Below are 19192 nucleotides of genomic sequence, written 5' to 3' on the forward strand. Positions count from 1 at the left end.
TATAGGATTTGACAGAATAGGGCATATCATGGAAGAGGTATTGGAGAGGTGTACATTTGATTGAAAGGTAGTTTTTTTGTATTCACAGTGAGATATACTCCCAAGACTGTTTAATTTTTGGACATGTGCACCATATGTGGAGAAATGTACCACCCTTTGTGCATTCTCTCCAGCACCAAATTCCTGCCTATTTAATTTGCACGATTGGAAAATGTATGTAAATATTCACACAATTTATTGCATGAAGATTTTCAGCTTCCTTAGAAAATCTCCCCATGTGTTTATTTACTTTCTAAACAAACGCTTTCTTTACTAAAGGAATGCTTATGTAAAACAAAAACAAATATGCAAATGTCTCTTTAGCAAGTTAAAGCAGATCTCCACCCAAAAGTGGAAGCTCTGCTTGTTTGCCTCCTCCTCTTCTCTGCTGCCACATTTGGCACTTTTCGGGGGGGGGGGGGGGAGCGGGTACCTGGTTTTGTCAGGTACCTGCTCCCACTTCCGGCTGTGCTCGCTCATGCGCAGTTGGGAACAGACTGTGAAGCGGCAAGGCTTCACTGACGGTTTCCCATACAAGAAATGGTGGGGACAGCACCTGAGAGCCAATTGAAAAACCGGCTGGGTGAAGACACAGCTGGATTCTTGGACAGATAAGTCCAAGCAGCTACAAATACTATAGCTGCTGACATTTAATTTTTCCTGAAGGAGCCTGGAGCTCCTCTTAAGTATATTGTGTCTATACTAATAATGTCAACTTTATAAGGGTATTTCAAAATCCTCACTCTATGATTTAATAGTGAGCTAATGCTAGGGATGTGTGAAAGATCACCAAAACTCCATCAAACAAAACCATCTCAGCAGGCTGTGTATGTTACAGATTTCATGTTTGTTATTTGTGATTATCAGCTCAGACTAAAAAACCCTAAAATTTGTATTGGGCACAATAAGCCATATCCTCCTTTAATTGCATACGCCAGTAGTTAGTTAAGTCAAATGACTAAAGGGTTCTACAATATGACATGATTGCAACACTCATCTACTAAATAGTCATCTCATATGACTAATTTGTTTTTTTTCCACCATATACATTATCATGAGATGTAAGCATTCCCCAATGAGAGCTCTACTTCCTTTGTTTATTTGAGCTTTGAAAGGCATAATAAGACACATTAAGCTTACTTTTTATTAGGTAAGCATATCGGAATTATTATCATCAAGCAATCACAGAAACGGCAGCGGAGTCAAGACTGAAGGACCCGTGAAAAAACAACATCATGCTCGTGAGAGAAAACAAACAATAACATAAAATAAAATTACAAAGGTAAAACAATAAAGAAAGCCACCAGCACACCCACATCATATGTTTACAATAATAGGAGGGGTCCAGGAGGATTGGCCTTACACTTGCTGTAGAGCAATCTGGGTCTGTAATTCTCATCACCAAGCCCACCCCAACAAAATTAGTTCAGCAGACATTAAATAATCCCCTGGGGAAGATGCCAGGCCGGAATTCCCTGAAAAAAAGGGGGGGGAGGTAAGGAGAGAGGGGGAAAGGAGGTGGGGAAAAAGGGGGGGCTCCCAAATCGAACCAAGTTATCCATCAGCAAAAGCAGCCACCCCCTCCCCCCAAGAAACGGGGATAGAGGGGCATTAAGGACATAAAATAATTATCTGCTGCGCTTATATTCAAAATTAAAAATAGCAATACAACTAATCGTATAAACAGCAGCTAGCACAATATTGTAGAAATGACAATAAAAAGTTAGGTAAAAGAGGTGCAGCGCTTGTATATAAGTCCACAAGAAATTAATCCAGAAGATGGTGTTCAACACAGTTCATAGAATGATTAGCAGATGGTAAAACTTAAAGGAAACCATCAGCGGCACCCAATCACACAGCCACTTACCCTCTTTACAAGGGCCACCTAAGCAGGAAAATGATACAGGAAGCCCATCAGCTCAGGGGTCTCAACATTTGCTCCTACTGTGGCAGTGTAGCAGACTTCACAGGACTGGACACCCAGATGTCATAGTTCTAGGGACTAGAACATAAGATTCTTGTACTCATCCAGGGACTTAAAGTGGAATCCACTTGCCCACATCTTCATGATGGCAGAAATTCTATCGTGCCACGAAAATCAACTCCTCCATCTCCTCCAGCCTGTTCAAGTGAATGAACCATACCCAAACACTAGGGGTATTGGTGTCTCTCCAGTGTATGTGGATACATAAGTGTGATGCGTTGATCATGTGTAGCTGCAGTGACCTCCTATATTGTCATAGTAGTTGTTTCTTGTGGTGTAACAAATACTGGCCTGGGGAAAAGTCCACATCACTCCCCGTCACTTGTGATGTGAGGTCATGTACCTTGGTCCAAAATATGGCACAGTCCCCACCACACATGGAGAAACGTGTCCTCTGCCATCAAGTAACGCCAGCATCAATCGGAAACCACTGGAAAAATTTTATGGATCAAAGAGGGAACTCTGTACCATCTTGACCTAATCTTAAAAGAATTTGCCTGAGTGTGTACATTCAGTGAGCCTTTATGGGTAAGCAAATTAATTTGTTCCCATTCGTCGTGTAGAATAGAACAGAGAGTATATGTCAGAGACATCGTTGTTGATCACCTCAAAAGGAGTCCAGTCCCTACTGAACATCTTCCTATTTTCTGGGCCATTCAAGAAATGGCAGATTTGCATACAGTGGGGATGGAAAGTATTCAGACCCCATTAAATTTTTCACTCTTTGTTATATTGCAGCCATTTGCTAAAATCATTTAAGTTCATTTTTTTCCTCATTATTGTACACACAGCACCCCATATTGACAGAAAAACACAGAATTGTTGACATTTTTGCAGATTTATAAAAAAAAAACTGAAATATCACATGGTCCTAAGTATTCAGACCCTTTGCTCAGTATTTAGTAGAAGCACCCTTATAATCTAATACAGCCATTTTTTGGGAAAGATGCAACAAGTTTTTCACACCTGGATTTGGGGATCCTCTGCCATTCCTCCTTGCAGATCCTCTCCAGTTCTGTCAGGTTGGATGGTAAACGTTGGTGGACAGCCATTTTTAGGTCTCTCCAGAGATGCTCAATTGGGTTTAAGTCAGGGCTCTGGCTGGGCCATTCAAGAACAGTCACGGAGTTGTTGTGAAGCCACTCCTTCCTTATTTTAGCTGTGTGCTTAGGGTCATTGTCTTGTTGGAAGGTAAACCTTTGGCCCAGTCTGAGGTCCTGAGCACTCTGGAGAAGGTTTTCGTCCAGGATATCCCTGTACTTGGCCGCATTAATCTTTCCCTCGATTGCAACCAGTCGTCCTGTCCCTGCATCTGAAAAACACCCCCACAGCATGATGCTACCACCACCATGCTGCACTGTTGGGACTGTATTGGACAGGTGATGAGCAGTGCCTGGTTTTCTCCACAAATACCACTTAGAATTAAGGCCAAAAAGTTCTATCTTGGTCTCATCAGACCAGAGAATCCTATTTCTCACCATCTTGGAGTCCTTCAGGTGTTTTTTAGCAAACTCCATGCGGCTGTCATGTGTCTTGCACTGAGGAGAGGCTTCCATCGGGCCACTCTGCCATAGAGCCCCGACTGGTGGAGGGCTGCAGTGATGGTTGACTTTCTACAACTTTCTCCCATCTCCCGACTGCATCTCTGGAGCTCAGCCACAGTGATCTTTGGGTTCTTCTTTATCTCTCTCACCAAGGCTCTTCTCCCCCGATAGCTCAGTTTGGCTGGACGGCCAGCTCTAGGAAGGGTTCTGGTTGTCCCAAACGTCTTCCATTTAAGGATTATGGAGGCCACTGTGCTTTTAGCAACCTTAAGTGCAACCTTGGCCAGATCTGCGCCTTGCCACCATTCTGTATCTGAGCTCTTCAGGCAGTTCCTTTTACCTCATGATTCTCATTTGCTCTGACCTGCACTGTGAGCTGTACGGTCTTATATAGACAGGTGTGTGGCTTTCCTAATCAAGTCCAATCAGTATAATCAAACACAGCTGGACTTAAATTAAGGTGTAGAACCATCTCAAGGATGATCAGAAGAAATGGACAGCACCTGAGTTAAATATATGAGTGTCACAGCAAAGGATCTGAATACTTAGGACCATGTGATATTTCAGTTTTTCTTTTTTAATAAATCTGCAAAAATGTCAACAATTCTGTGTTATTATGTCAATATGGGGTGTTGTGTGTACATTAATGAGGAAAAAAAAATGAACTTAAATGATTTTAGCAAATGGATGCAATATAACAAAGAGTGAAAAATTTAAGGGGGTCTGAATACTTTCCGTCCCCACTGTACCTTACAACTTTTAAAGGAGAAAGTTTCTTGGGTGATTGAGATCCCATATCATTCCAATTTGGGGCTTAACTAAAAGGCACAAAAGGGGCCTGGTGCAAAATATAAATGGGAATCCTAATAGCTTAGAAAATAACTTTCAACATTCTCATTTAGTCCTGGGATATCATCTTTTACAAAAAGGGTGGTTTTTCCACTCAACCTAGTGAGCCACCTAAAAGTAAATAATAGAACATAATAAAGAAACTGAAAGGGAACAAAAGATAAATGCTGCTTTATAGAATGTAACTTGAGCACACAGCTGACAAATAAAGGGGAACAGAAGTCATTACTGGACCCTATGACCTCATGGACCTCAGAACAGTTCCACACTCTGCACCCCTGTACAACCGTACAGTATATTTGCTTCATTAACTCACTTGAACTGATTTTCTAAAGTTGTGCTATTGTCCTTTTTTCACCCACATGCCTTTCTGTGAAATGGACATGAATTTGGTTTTAGCAGCATGTGTCATTTCTTGACAGTGTAGAATATTATTTTTGGTTAGCAAGCAATCTGAAGTGAATGCTCTGTATATTATTTTAGTGTACAGGAGTAATGTGCTACCTATAACATGAACATTAGTTTTCAGTAAGGATCCAGATGTCAGTTTTTTTGTAAAGGTTTTGTACAGAGCACATAATTTATAACACATCCCAGGTCAATCAGCTGCAAGAGAAGGATCAGTATGAACAAATGTCATAGGATGTAAAGTTCCAAAGCTGTACAAAATGTATAACTTTTTGAGGTCTAATTATTTGTATATTATGTTTTACTTCTTCATCATAAGCAGAGGCCTAATATGTAACATATGCAAAAAATGTTTAATGGTCTGGGAGAATTTGAAATAGAGTCAAAAGGGGTATTGTACAAATACTGCACACTTTCAATATCTAAAATAATGAGCGCAATAAAGTTTCATTATAAGGCTCCCTTATTTTATATAGTTTTTTTAAGTAAGAATTATTTTCTTGGTTTTATTCAAAGGCAGCGCAAATAAACAAATATATTCACTGCATGTTAAAAAGTTAAGGACACCTGGCCATCACATAAAGACATGGTTTGACGGATTTGGGGTGGAGGAACTTGAGTGACTCATACAGAGCCCTGTCCTCAGTGCTATTGAACACCTATGGGTTGAATAGGAATGATAATTGTAAGCCAGGTTTACTTATCTATAATCAGTAACTGACCTTACAAATGTTCTTTTGACTAAATGGGCACAAATTTCCACAAACACATTCCAAAATCTTGAAGTTGACTGTAGGCTGTTATAGCTGCAAAGGGGAAGCCAACTTCATAATAATGCCTATAGTATTGTAATATGACCTTCATCAAGCTCATGTAGGTGTGATGGTCACATGACCACCATATTTTGGCCATATAGTGTACCAATGATGATGGTGTTAGAGATACGAGGTATGACAATTTTCATTTCTGGAATTCCCACGGTGTATCACTATGGCAGTGAGTCACACAGCCATTCACACTCGAGCTTGTTCTGACATCTAACTTGCACTCGCCTAGGTCACAAAGTTGACTCCATTTTTATGGAGAAGAAATAACACGTGTGTGTGTGTGTTGTGCTGTTGGTGGAAAATGAGTGACGGGAATTTGGTGCAGCAGAAGAATGTCTTCGGATTTGATTTTGATGATGAAACATGGTGTTTCCAGTGTGATACGGAAAAACATCAGAACATACAGTGGAAAACAAAGAATTCACCTTGCCCAAAGAAAGCACATATGTCTTGTTCTTAGTTTAATACCATGTTGGTGTGTTTTTTTTATCACAAAGGGGGCTTTACTGTAAGCTGTTTGAAGGAAAAGACCAAAACTCTGGCCTGACAAGTAGATTCTCCACCACAACAATGTTCCTGCACATGATGTGTTTAGTGTCTTTGAGTGCCTGGGCCAGAAATCTATTCCGAAACTTGACCAACCACCTTATTACCCTGACTTAGCACCCTGCAATTTTTTGGCTGTTTCTAAACTTAAAAATGCCTTAAACACAGATTTAATGACATTCTGGATATCCTGTGCGCTGCTACAAAGATAAGTAAGTATTCCAGAAAACAAATTCCAGGAATGTTTCTGACAGTGTTACAGTCATCTACAAAAGTGCATCACTTCACAAGGGGACTATTTTGAAGGTGATAACAGTGTATAGGTAAGAAAACTTTTTTTATAGACTTAAGTTGCTACATCTCTTGCTGTAGTAGCAACAGAGTGTGTCTTTTTAATCAAGTCATAAGGGCCTCATCTGGGGGGGGTCACTTCTCCTAAATTGGGCTTTATTGCTGAATAGTAGGGCTTCATTTGTGACCCCTGCTAGACAAATGAGAGGGATCTTGGATACTTACAAATTATTTCATGTGTGTTTGTACAGTCGTTTAATGACGCTTAAGCTGGATAAGCACTATACAGTTTTCTTTAGATGTTTTTCCTTTAGATTTATCAAAACCAAATAATGAGGTCAAACCTTAACAGTTTCAAATTGTATGCAATCAGGCAGGCCCTTGCACTACATGGTTTTGGTAAATCTAAAGGAAAACAAAGTTGTATAGTGTGTATCCAGCTTTATAATGAGGTGTGGTGATCAGAACAAACAGTTCTTAATAAACACAACTGGTGAATAGTTCAGGGCAGCTCCAAAGTTATGGATCATTGTGCACAATTTGTAAAATGGTGCCTGCAGCAATAAAATATCATTTTCTGGGTCAAGAATAAGATTGCCTAAATGAAACTAGTGGAATAATCAAGATGCATTTAGCTGAGATCACTCTGATTGACCCAGTAGGTGCCTTGTACCAGCCTAACGCCCAGCACTGTTTCCATGATTTTGGTATTGGAGTCTTTCATGCTCTTTGTGATAGCACAGATGGGGCGTCCTTCTGGTATTATACATAAATGTATATAATTTTTTATTTTTATGTTAATGAATGACAATGTTGTAGAGGTGTGCAATTACAAAAAATGCGGCTCAAAGATTTTCTAAAACTGAAGATTTTAAAATCTGTTACAGATCTGCGTAGAAACCTATCAGTTTCTAGGTTTTATTTTCAAAGCTTAATTGAACAAGCTGAAGTTAGAAGCTGATTGGCCTCCATGCACAGCTGCACCAGATTCTGAGCTCTCCAGTTTTAGTAAATCAACCCCATTGTCCTTTGGGCATCACCAGCAAATTGTTGGAATGAGTGGGTTTATCTTATTCAATCTCATAGGGGTTCTATATCAGAACAAGATAATTTTGTAATTCCTCTCTTGAATTTGTGCACTGAATGAACTGCTATGAGCAAGCTGACAGGAATTGGTTAATTTTTCTGTTAGTGAGATCTGTAATCCTTTCTCCCAATTTTGTTTAAAGCTGAGAACCCAAAGGGCAAAACGAGTTTGTTAGTGTGAAAAAAATCAAAGAGATTAAGTGAGTGTAAGGGCCTTTCTTTGAACAGACTTTTTCAAATAGTGTTAAAGAGCAGGTATGGTTGTGTATGAAATCATGATTAGTCAAGAAGTGACGAATTTTAGGTAAACTTCCCAAGGAAGATTTGTGTGGCCACCTTTCATTTCTACTGCATCAACTATCCCCCTCAGATCAGAATAATGGGTCATCAACTCTTCCACCCGACACACAAAGAAAAAAGAAATAGATATTTTGGTGGTTATGTGTTTTTTTATTTTATTTAATTGTTAGTTCCTTCTTTCTTATTATCCCCTTCAATTCCTACTCTTTTTATACTTAAATTTAATTGGACAGTTTCTGAATGATCTTGCATCTGTACCACTACCACTACCACTACCACTGGAGCTCTCATCCCTTCATCTAATATTTTTTTTGTCAAATGTTTCACTTTTTCTTACCTTCATATGTGATCTTGTATTGTTACCATAGCCTTTACTTTTAATTTTATTGTATTTTGTTGTTAGATCTGTCCTAATTGAACTTTATATTCTGTACTTTCATATATACTGTTTGAGCAGTATTATTTTTGCTGTGTTTCATTGTAAACACAATTTTTGGAAAATTTCAAATAAAGAATGTTTAAAAAAATAAAGCAAATGTTGAGCAAAATGTACATATAAAACTTTATATATCTCTGAAATCAGTTCCACGTAGCTAATAGTCCTAGCCTCAACTCTAGCCCTAAACCTGGCCTTTAGCCTAGCTGTAACAAATATTTTAATGCTACCTTTATACCTGACTTTAATAAAAAGTGGTCTAGAGCTGCAGAGGTGTTTTGTCTTGTCATTGCAAAATATCTTCCCACCGCCCCTACTCTCCACATGTCCAATCAAAGAACACCTTGCATTCATTGAAAAAAGTACAAGGCATTCTATGATTGGCGGAGGTGCCGTGAGGATGACCCCCTGTGGTCAGTGTGCAGAAGGGACGCTGCTCACACAGAAGAATGATGATCATGGATATCACTGTATGTAGCATGGACTATTACAGTGATTTATAATAGCTCCAATGGCCCTCCAGATATAAGATATAAATACTTACATCGAGTTAAGCTGATCCAATATAATTATGCAAAAAATAAAATTTCTGTACTTGAACTTTAACTTTTGATCTTTTGTTCTGCTTCAAAATACTGTTTATACATAAGTGGCTCTAATGACAATGTAGTTTTGCTAAGTGCCTAGTGTGCATTCCTGTAGCACTGTTGTAAAGCTGTATGCAGCCTTACAGTTATGATATGCCCCGGGACTTCCAGGTGTTATACAATGAAGTAGGGAACAGTAAGTACCTCAATTCTTGGTCCTCAGCCATTGGATTGTGGCCATGATGTTATTAAATCATTGAAGCATGTTGGGTCTCAACCACCAAATTAAATTTCCCTTACTGCAGGGACTAATCAACATCCATAGGCTATATGTCCTAAAGAAATTGCTTTTCATCCTTTTGCTTTTACTAAGTTCAGCTCAGTTTAACTTTGTTTTGTTCTTTCCTAAGGGATTTAGTGACAGAAATGCAACTTGATGAGAAACAGATAAGGTGAGGAATGTAATGTGTGTGATGTGACACAAATTAATAAAAGATGGGTTTATGTAGCAAACTCAGCCATACCACTCGCAGATCTGTATAGACTACTAAGATTTAATATCTTTTACACTACCTCCTTTGTTCATTTTGTACATTTGTTTTTGTTGTAAAATACAATAAAACACTGTTGAAATAAAATTAAATTTGCTTTTTTTCAGCTCGACAGATGCCTGTTTGGAGAACAAACAAGAATTAGTGTACTGATGCCAAATATTTCAAGGAAAAGTGTGGAGTTTCATGCTACAAAATATCAACTCTTGTTTAAATTATATGTAAATAGCTCCAGATATAAACCTAAATGGGTTCAGTACCATAAAACAGGAGTAGGTGTTTGTCTAATATATGCCAGTTCCACGCTGCAAAAACAACATACTGTATGTTCTGATATTGGCTAGGTTCACATTAGTGCAGGTGCAGGAGTGCATGTAAATCGCATGCATTCCCACACCCGCATGCGCATGGGTACCAATACCTCTTAATGGCACCCCCACACGCTGAAAACATGGTGCGGTTTCACTCATGTTGAACCGCATGGTGCCCAAATCCATGATTTTTCTGTGTGGCCCCATTTCATATAAGGTACAGGAACCTTATTCCTGAAGGAAAAGAAAGGCACAGCAGCCCTATCAAATGAATGGGCTGTTGTGCCCATGCAAACGTGGCATGCAGAACCACACTAATGTAAACCTAGCCTTAGGAAAGTGTATGAAATCAGAACTGTTGGTGTTGTTCATAATTAGGGATGAGCTTCGTGTTCGAGTCGAACCCATGTTCAACTCGAACATCGTCTGTTTGCCCGTTCGCCGAATTGCGAACGATATGGGCCGTTCGCGCCAAATTCGTGTGGCGTGTCACGGCCCATAATTCACTGCGGCATCGCAGTGTATTGCTGGCTGATGATTGGCCAAGCATGCACTATGACCCGCATGCTTGGCCAATCACAGCGCCGTCTGAACAGAGAGCCGTAATTGGCCAAAGCCAAGGAGGCTTTGGCCAATTATGGCTCAGGGGATTTAGCACACGCCCCACACTATATAAGGCCGCCTGCACGGCGGCCCTGTGTAGTGTGTGTTCCGGCGTTCATAGATAGAGAGAGAGAGAGACAGACAGTGTCATTTGATTTGAGTTAGATAGATTAGGCAGATCAGTCAGTCAGTTAGCTGCACTTACAGTGTATTGTGTATATATATATGCATCCCAGGTGTTGCATATATATATATACACTGTACTCAGTTTAGCTAGATCCGTTCCTGTTATCTTCTTACTGACAGGCAGGCTTGTCTTGTTACAGTATTTACAGCTACCTGAAGAAAATTACTGGTGTTCTTTTGATCCTATTAGTACCACAGTCAGGCAGCTAGACTATTTACAGTTAGTGCAGTGCATCCTGCTCACAGTGTTCAGCTAAAACTACAAGTTAGTGGGGTGCATCCTGCTCACAGTGTTCAGCTATACCTACAAGTTAGTGGGGTGCGTCCTGCTCACAGTGTTCAGCTAAACCTACAAGTTAGTGTGGTGCGTCCACCTCACAGTGTTCAGCTAAACCTACAAGTTAGTGCGGTGCGTCCTGCTCACAGTGTTCAGCTAAAACTACAAGTTAGTGCGGTGCGTCCACCTCACAGTGTTCAGCAAAACCTAGAAGTTAGTGTGGTGCGTCCTGCTCACAGTGTTCAGCTAAAACTACAAGTTAGTGGGGTGCATCCTGCTCACAGTGTTCAGCTATACCTACAAGTTAGTGGGGTGCGTCCTGCTCACAGTGTTCAGCTAAACCTACAAGTTAGTGTGGTGCGTCCACCTCACAGTGTTCAGCTAAACCTACAAGTTAGTGCGGTGCGTCCTGCTCACAGTGTTCAGCTAAAACTACAAGTTAGTGCGGTGCGTCCACCTCACAGTGTTCAGCTAAACCTAGAAGTTAGTGTGGTGCGTCCTCCTCACAGTGTTCAGCTAAACCTACAAGTTAGCGTAGTGAGACCTCTGCACAGTGTTCATCTAAAGCTACAAGTTAGTGCAGTGCGTCCTGCTCACAGTGTTCAGCTAGATCTGTTCCTGTTATCTTCTTACTGACAGGCAGGCTTGTCTTGTTACAGTATTTACAGCTACCTGAAGAAAATGGCTGGTGTTCTTTTGATCCTATTAGTACCACAGTCAGGCAGCTAGACTATTTACAGTTAGTGCAGTGCGTCCTGCTCACAGTGTTCAGCTAAAACTACAAGTTAGTGGGGTACGTCCACCTCACAGTGTTCAGCTAAACCTACAAGTTAGTGTGGTGCGTCCACCTCACAGTGTTCAGCTAAACCTACAAGTTAGTGCGGTGCGTTCTGCTCACAGTGTTCAGCTATATCCGTTCCTGTTATCTTCTTACTGACAGGCAGGCTTGTCTTGTTACAGTATTTACAGCTACCTGAAGAAAATTGCTGGTGTTCTTTTGATCCTATTAGTACCACAGTCAGGCAGCTAGACTATTTACAGTTAGTGCAGTGCGTCCTGCTCACAGTGTTCAGCTAAAACTACAAGTTAGTGGGGTACGTCCACCTCACAGTGTTCAGCTAAACCTAGGAGTTAGTGCGGTGCGTCCTGCTCACAGTGTTCAGCTAAAACTACAAGTTAGTGCTGTGCGTCCGGCTCACAGTGTTCAGCTAAAGCTACAAGTTAGTGTAGTGAGACCTCTGCACAGTGTTCATCTAAACCTACAAGTTAGTGCAGTGCGTCCTGCTCACAGTGTTCAGCTAGATCCGTTCCTGTTATCTTCTTACTGACAGGCATGCTTGTCTTGTTACAGTATTTACAGCTACCTGAAGAAAATTGCTGGTGTTCTTTTGATCCTATTAGTACCACAATCAGACAGCTAGACTATTTACAGTTAGTGCAGTGTGTCCTGCTCACAGTGTTCAGCTAAAACTACAAGTTAGTGGGGTATGTCCACCTCACAGTGTTCAGCTAAACCTAGAAGGTAGTGCGGTGCGTCCTGCTCACAGTGTTCAGCTAAAACTACAAGTTAGTGCGGTGCGTCCACCTCACAGTGTTCAGCTAAACCTATAAGTTAGTGCGGTGCGTCCTGCTCACAGTGTTCAGCTAAAACTACAAGTTAGTGCTGTGCGTCCTGCTCACAGTGTTCAGCTAAACCTACAAGTTAGTGTAGTGAGACCTCTGCACAGTGTTCATCTAAAGCTACAAGTTAGTGCAGTGCGTCCTGCTCACAGTGTTCAGCTAGATCCGTTCCTGTTATCTTCTTACTGACAGGCATGCTTGTCTTGTTACAGTATTTACAGCTACTTGAAGAAAATTGCTGGTGTTCTTTTGATCCTATTAGTACCACAGTCAGGCAGCTAGACTATTTACAGTTAGTGCAGTGCGTCCTGCTCACAGTGTTCAGCTAAAACTACAAGTTAGTGGGGTGCGTCCTGCTCACAGTGTTCAGCTAAACCTACAAGTTAGTGGGGTGCATCCACCTCACAGTGTTCAGCTAAACCTACAAGTTAGTGCGGTGCGTCCTGCTCACAGTGTACAGCTAAAACTACAAGTTAGTGCTGTGCGTCCTGCTCACAGTGTTCAGCTAAAACTACAAGTTAGTGTGGTGCGTCCTCCTCACAGTGTCCAACTAAACCTACAAGATATTTTTTTGCGAGATCTGCACAGTGTTCAGCTAAAGCTACCTGTAGAAGGTTGGTGGTGTTTTCCTGATCCTATCACTACCGCAGGCAGCTAAAAAAGCTACAAGTTAGTTTTTTGCGAGCTCTGCACAGTGTTCAGCAAAAGCTACCTGTAGAAGGTTGGTGGTGTTCTCATACTACAGGCAGGCAGTTGATTTTGCTAGCTGCAGTATCAGTACATATATATATATATATATATATATATATATATATATATATATATATCCCAGCTTAGCGCAGCTACAGGCCATTAGTATGTCTGGAAGGCCAAGAAGGAGAGGCAGACAGTCACAAGCCAACAAGAGAGGGCAAGCAGGCTCTGTGTCTAGTGCTGGTCGTGGAGACGGTGCATCCTCATCAGCACGTGGCCGTGGAACACGCTTGGCCTTTTTTTCGGCAGCAGGCCGTGTTGAGCCACAACATGCGGAAGACTTGGTCGAGTGGATGACCAAGCCGTCCTCATCCTCCTCATCCTCTCTCACCCATGCCCAGGGTACTTTGTCTGGTAAAGCAGCGGCCTCTTCCCTTGGCTCAATGTCATCAGTGACTCCTTCCCTAGCCCCACCATGTCCTCCTGAGGAGTCCCTCGAACTGTTTGACCACAGTGTTGGGTACATGCTCCAGGAGGATGCCCAGCATTTGGAAGGCTCTGATGATGATACTGAGCTCGATGAAGGCAGTAACGTGAGCACGGACTGAGGGGGTGCCCAAGAAGGACAGCAATCTGGCAGTCATGCTCCCCCTGCTGCAGCATACTGCCAGGTTTGCTCCAGTGATGAGGAGGGAGGGGATGATGAGGTCACTGACTCAACGTGGGTGCCTGATAGGAGAGAGGAGGAGGAGGAGGCGGCAAATCACCAACGAGGCAGGATGCCCTCCAGGGGCCAGCCTAAGGGCAGCACCTTGACTGCATCACACCCCAAAGCTCCACATGTGCAGGGCGCTGCAGTCTCTGCGCGTTATTCAAAAAGTTCTTTGGTGTGGGCCTTTTTTGAGACGAGTGCATCAGATCGCACCGCTGCTATTTGCAACATATGTCTCAAGCGTATCTTGTGTGGCCAAAACATCTCCCGCTTGGGTACCACATGCTTGACCAGACATATATTGACCTGCCATGCAGTTCGTTGGCAAGCGTATCTAAAAGACCCACACCAAAGAACAAAGAGGACCTCTCCTTGCTCCTCATCAGCTGAGATCTCCAACCCCACTATACCTTCAGTCCTCTCTGAGACCTGCACTGAGAGGAATGAAGGTGTAGAATTAGGTGTGTCACAGCCAAGTACTTGTGGGCAATCTGCTTTTGGTACACTGACGTCAGATTGTACCAGGCAAATTTCCCTGCCCCAGCTGCTGCACCGCCGAAAGAAGTTTGCTCCCAGCCATCCACATGCCCAGCGGTTAAATGCTAGCTTGGCAAAATTGCTAGCACTTCAACTGCTGCCTTTTCAGTTGGTAGACTCTGCCCCCTTCCGTGAGTTTGTGGAATGTGCGGTTCCTCAGTGACAGGTACCCAAACGCAACTTTTTCTCACGGAAGGCGATTCCGGCTCTCTACCGGCATGTGGAAGGCAATATCCATGCCTTGCTGGACAGGGCGGTCAGCGGTAAGGTGCATATTACCGCTGACTCATGGTCCAGCAGGCATGGACAGGGACGTTACCTAAGTTTGACGGCGCATTGGGTGACTCTGCTGGCAGCTGGGAAGGATGCAGGACAAGGTGCAGTAGTGTTGGAGGTTGTTCCGCCACCACGCCTCCAAAATGCTAATGATTGTGACACACCTCTCTCCTCCACCCCCTCCTCTTCTTCTTCCTCCATGGCCTCTTCCTGTGCTTTGTCCTCGAAACCAGCGGTGCTCCGTAGCCGTTCAAGGGGCTACGCAAGTACGCAGGCCAAAAGATGCCATGCGGTGCTTGAGCTGGTGTGCTTGGGGGACAGGAGCCACACTGGGGCAGAGGTTCTGTCAGCTCTGCAGGGGCAGGTTCAGAGGTGGTTGACGCCACGCCAACTTAAGGCAGGAATGGTGGTTTGTAACAATGGCACCAACCTCCTCTCTGCCCTCCGACAGGGACAAATGACCCATGTGCCCTGTTTGGCTCACGTCCTTAACTTGGTGGTGCAGCGGTTCTTGGGCAGGTACCCGGGCTTACAGGATGTCCTGAGGCAGGCCAGGAAAGTCTGTGTGCATTTCCGCCGGTCATATAATGCCAGTGCTCGGCTGACGGACCTCCAAAAGGAGTTTAACCTGCCCAAGAACCGCCTAATCTGTGACATGCCCACCAGGCGGAACTCAACGTTGGCCATGCTGCAGTGGCTGCACATGCAGCAGAGGGCCATCAATGAGTACCTGTGCGACTATGGCACCAGGACAGGGTCAGGGGAGCTTGGTTTTATTTTCCCCACGCCAGTGGGCCATGATCAGGGATGCATGCACTGTCCTGTCACCATTTGAGGAGGCCACGAGGATGGTGAGCAGTGACAGTGCATGCATCATTGACACTGTCCCCCTTGTCCACCTATTGGAGCACACGCTGCGTGGAATAATGGACAGGACACTTGACGCAGAACAGAGGCAGGAAGAGGAGGACTTCCTTAGCTCTCAAGGCCCCCTTTATCCAGACAGTGTTCCTGCATGCCCGCCGATCACACAGGAAGAGGAGGAGGAGGAGGAGGAAGATTGTGTCAGTATGGAGGTGGAGCCTGGCACTCAGCATCAGCAGCAGTCTTTAAGGGATCAGTCCCAAGAAACACATGGACTTGTACGTGGCTGGGAGGAGGTGGCTGCGGACCATGTCGTCTTTAGTGACCCAGAGGACTCCGGACCGAATGCCTCAGCAAACCTACGCTGCATGGCCTCCCTGATCCTGCAAAGCCTGCGTAAGGATCCTCGTATTCGTGGTATCAAGGAGAAGGACCAATACTGGCTGGCAACCCTCCTTGATCCACGTTATAAGGGTAAGGTTGCGGACCTTATCTTGCCATCGCAGAGGGAGCAGAGGATGAAACATCTTCGGGAGGCCTTGCAGAAAGGTCTGTGCAACGCGTTCCCAGAGACTGGGAGGTTACAAACTCCTGTTTCTGGACAACGTGTTGCTGAGGCTTCGGTCAGTCAAAGAAGGAGCGGTGGAGAAGGTGGCCGTCTGACCGATGTGTTCAGACAATTTTTTGGTCCGCAGCCCCAAGGTATGATCGGTTCCAGCAACCATCGCCAGCGTCTGTTTTACATGGTGCAGGAATACCTAGGGGCAAGATCTGACTTGGACACCTTTCCCACCGAAAATCCTCTGGGTTACTGGGTCTTGAGGATGGATCACTGGCCAGAGCTTGCACAGTATGCAATTGAGCTACTGGCCTGTCCTGCATCCAGCGTTCTTTCGGAATGCACATTCAGTGCTGCTGGAGGCTTTGTAACCGATCACAGGGTGCGTCTGTCCACCGACTCGGTCGATCGACTGACCTTCATAAAAATGAATCAGTCTTGGATCACCACCAGCTACCAAGCACCTGATGCTGATGTAACCGAATAATTTTTTTTTAAATCTCAGATCCCTTCAAAGACTGCCTATGCTGATGCTGAGTGACTATCCCTGAGTAATTATCCTCTTCCTCCTCAATCATCACGCTGATAGCTTGTAAGAACATTTTTGGTTCTGGGCGCCACCACCAGTGCCTAAGGCCCAATTTTTCAGCCCCTGTTTAACAGGGGCGTGTAATTACAATTTTTGATGCAATACTTTGCAGCAGGGCTCGTTTCTGCGTTACAACTAGAGTATCTGTGAGGGGTTGCAGTGTTGTGGCACCAGCACCAGTGCCTAAGGCCCAATTTTTCAGCCCCTGTTTAACAGGGGCATGTAATTACAATTTTTGATGCAATACTTTGCAGCAGGGCTAATTTCTGCGTTCCAACTAGAGTATCTGTGAGAGGTTGCAGTGTTGTGGCACCAGCACCAGTGCCTAAGGCCCAATTTTTCAGCCCCTGTTTAACAGGGGCCTGTAATTACAATTTTTGATGCAATACTTTGCAGCAGGGCTCATTTCTGCATTCCAACTAGAGTATCTGTGAGGGGTTGCAGTGTTGTGGCACCAGCACCAGTGCCTAAGGCCCAATTTTTCAGCCCCTGTTTAACAGAGGCGTGTTATTACAATTTTTGATGCAATACTTTGCAGCAGGGCTCATTTCTGCATTCCAACTAGAGTATCTGTGAGGGGTTGCAGTGTTGTGTCACCAGCACCCGTGCCTAAGGCCTAATTTTTCAGCCCCTGTTCAACAGGGGCATGTAATTACAATTCTTGATCTAATATTTCACAGCAGGGCCCATTTCTGCACCCACAAAGAGCAAGTGAGGACTTACAGTGTTGTGGCACCACCACCACCAAAGGCCCAATTTTTCTGCCCTTGTTCAACAGGGGCATGTAATTACAATTCTTAATCTAATATTTCACAGCAGGGCCCATTTCTGCACCCACCAAGAGCGAGTGAGGACTTACAGTGTTGTGGCACCAGCACCAGCACCACCACCAAAGGCCCAATTTTTCTGCTCTTGTTCAACAGGGGGATGTAATTACAATTTTTGATCTAATATTTCACAGCAGGGCCCTGTGAGGGCTTACAGTGTTGTGGCCACAACAACACCTAAGGCCCAAATTTCTGCTGAGTATATAGGGCAGGCCCCTACTTTCAAACATCTAACTTACAAACGACTCCTACTTGCAAACGGAAGGAGACAACAGGAAGTGAGATGAAATCTACTCCTAGGAAGGGAAATTCTCTCCTGCAAGAGTTAATATGGGAAAAACATTTCTCCTTTCCACTGATGCTTTCCAATCCTTGTTCCACAAAAAAACCCAAATTTTCAAAAAACATTTGTCATTGGGACAAATGTGAGGTGAAATCTTCTGAAGAGGAGGAAAGACAGCAAAACAAATGTCACAGGGGTGATAACCCTTCCCTATGTTTTCCAAAAAGCTTAAAAAAGATTTTTTGGCTGGAGCTAAACACGTTAAAAATGTACCCGTTAAAAATTACAAACAGATTCTACTTAACAACAAACCTACAGTCCCTGTCTTGTTTGCACCGCCTGTATACTGCTGTTCAGAGTATATAGGGCCTGGTGGCCCCACACCTTTCCTTATTTTAATTTGGGTGCGGGGTTCCCCTTAATATCCATATCCATACAAGACCCAAAGGGCCTGGTAATGGTCTGGGGGTACCCATGCCGTTTGTCTCACTGATTTTCATCCATATTGCCGGGACCCGACATTACATTAAACCCGCAAGAAGTTTTAAATGAGATTTTTTTCCTTTAAAAATGACATTTTGTGCAGGGACTGTTCTAAACACGGGAAACACACGCCACTTTACAGGCATACTATAGACACACCCCAGGTACGATATTTAAAGGAATATTTCACTTTTTTTTTTTTTACTTTAAGCATCATTAAAATCACTGCTCCCGAAAAAACGGCAGTTTTTAAAAGTTTTTTTTGCATCGATACAAGTCCCCTGGGATAGGACCCGGGTCCCCAAACCCTTTTTAGGACAATACCATGCAAATTAGCCTTTAAAATGAGCACTTTTTATTTCGAATGTTCGAGTCCCATAGACGTCAATGGGGTTCTAACGTTCATGCGAATTTTCGGTCCATTCGCAGGTTCTGGTGCGAACCGAACCGGGGGGTGTTCGGCTCATCCCTATTCATAATGAGCAACTGGATTATTTCGTCTTCAGCTATGCTTTAACCACTTGCCTACTGGACACTTTTACCCCCCTTCCTTTCCAGGCAAATTTTCGGCTTTTAGTGCTGTCGCACATGGAATGACAATTGCGCTGTCATGCAACACTGTACCCAAATTACATTTTTATCATTATTCTCACGCAAATAGAGCTCTCTTTTGGTGGTATTTAATCACACACTGGGGTTTGATTTTTTTGATGAACAAATGAAAAAAGACCAAAAATTGTGAAAAAAAAAAATTAAAAATGTATAGTTTGTTATAACATTTTGCAAACAAGTAATTTTTCTCCTTCCATTGCTGGCCTCCTTTAAAAAAGTGCTAGTTGCTAAACCTGTCTTACTGACTTCAGTGCTTTTTGCCTTGTATCTGGCTGCTTGTGCATGCTTGGTTTACCATTCCCCATGAAACAG

The sequence above is a fragment of the Aquarana catesbeiana genome, linkage group LG01, assembly GCF_042186555.1.
Source record: "Aquarana catesbeiana isolate 2022-GZ linkage group LG01, ASM4218655v1, whole genome shotgun sequence".
NCBI classification, from domain to species: domain Eukaryota; kingdom Metazoa; phylum Chordata; class Amphibia; order Anura; family Ranidae; genus Aquarana; species Aquarana catesbeiana.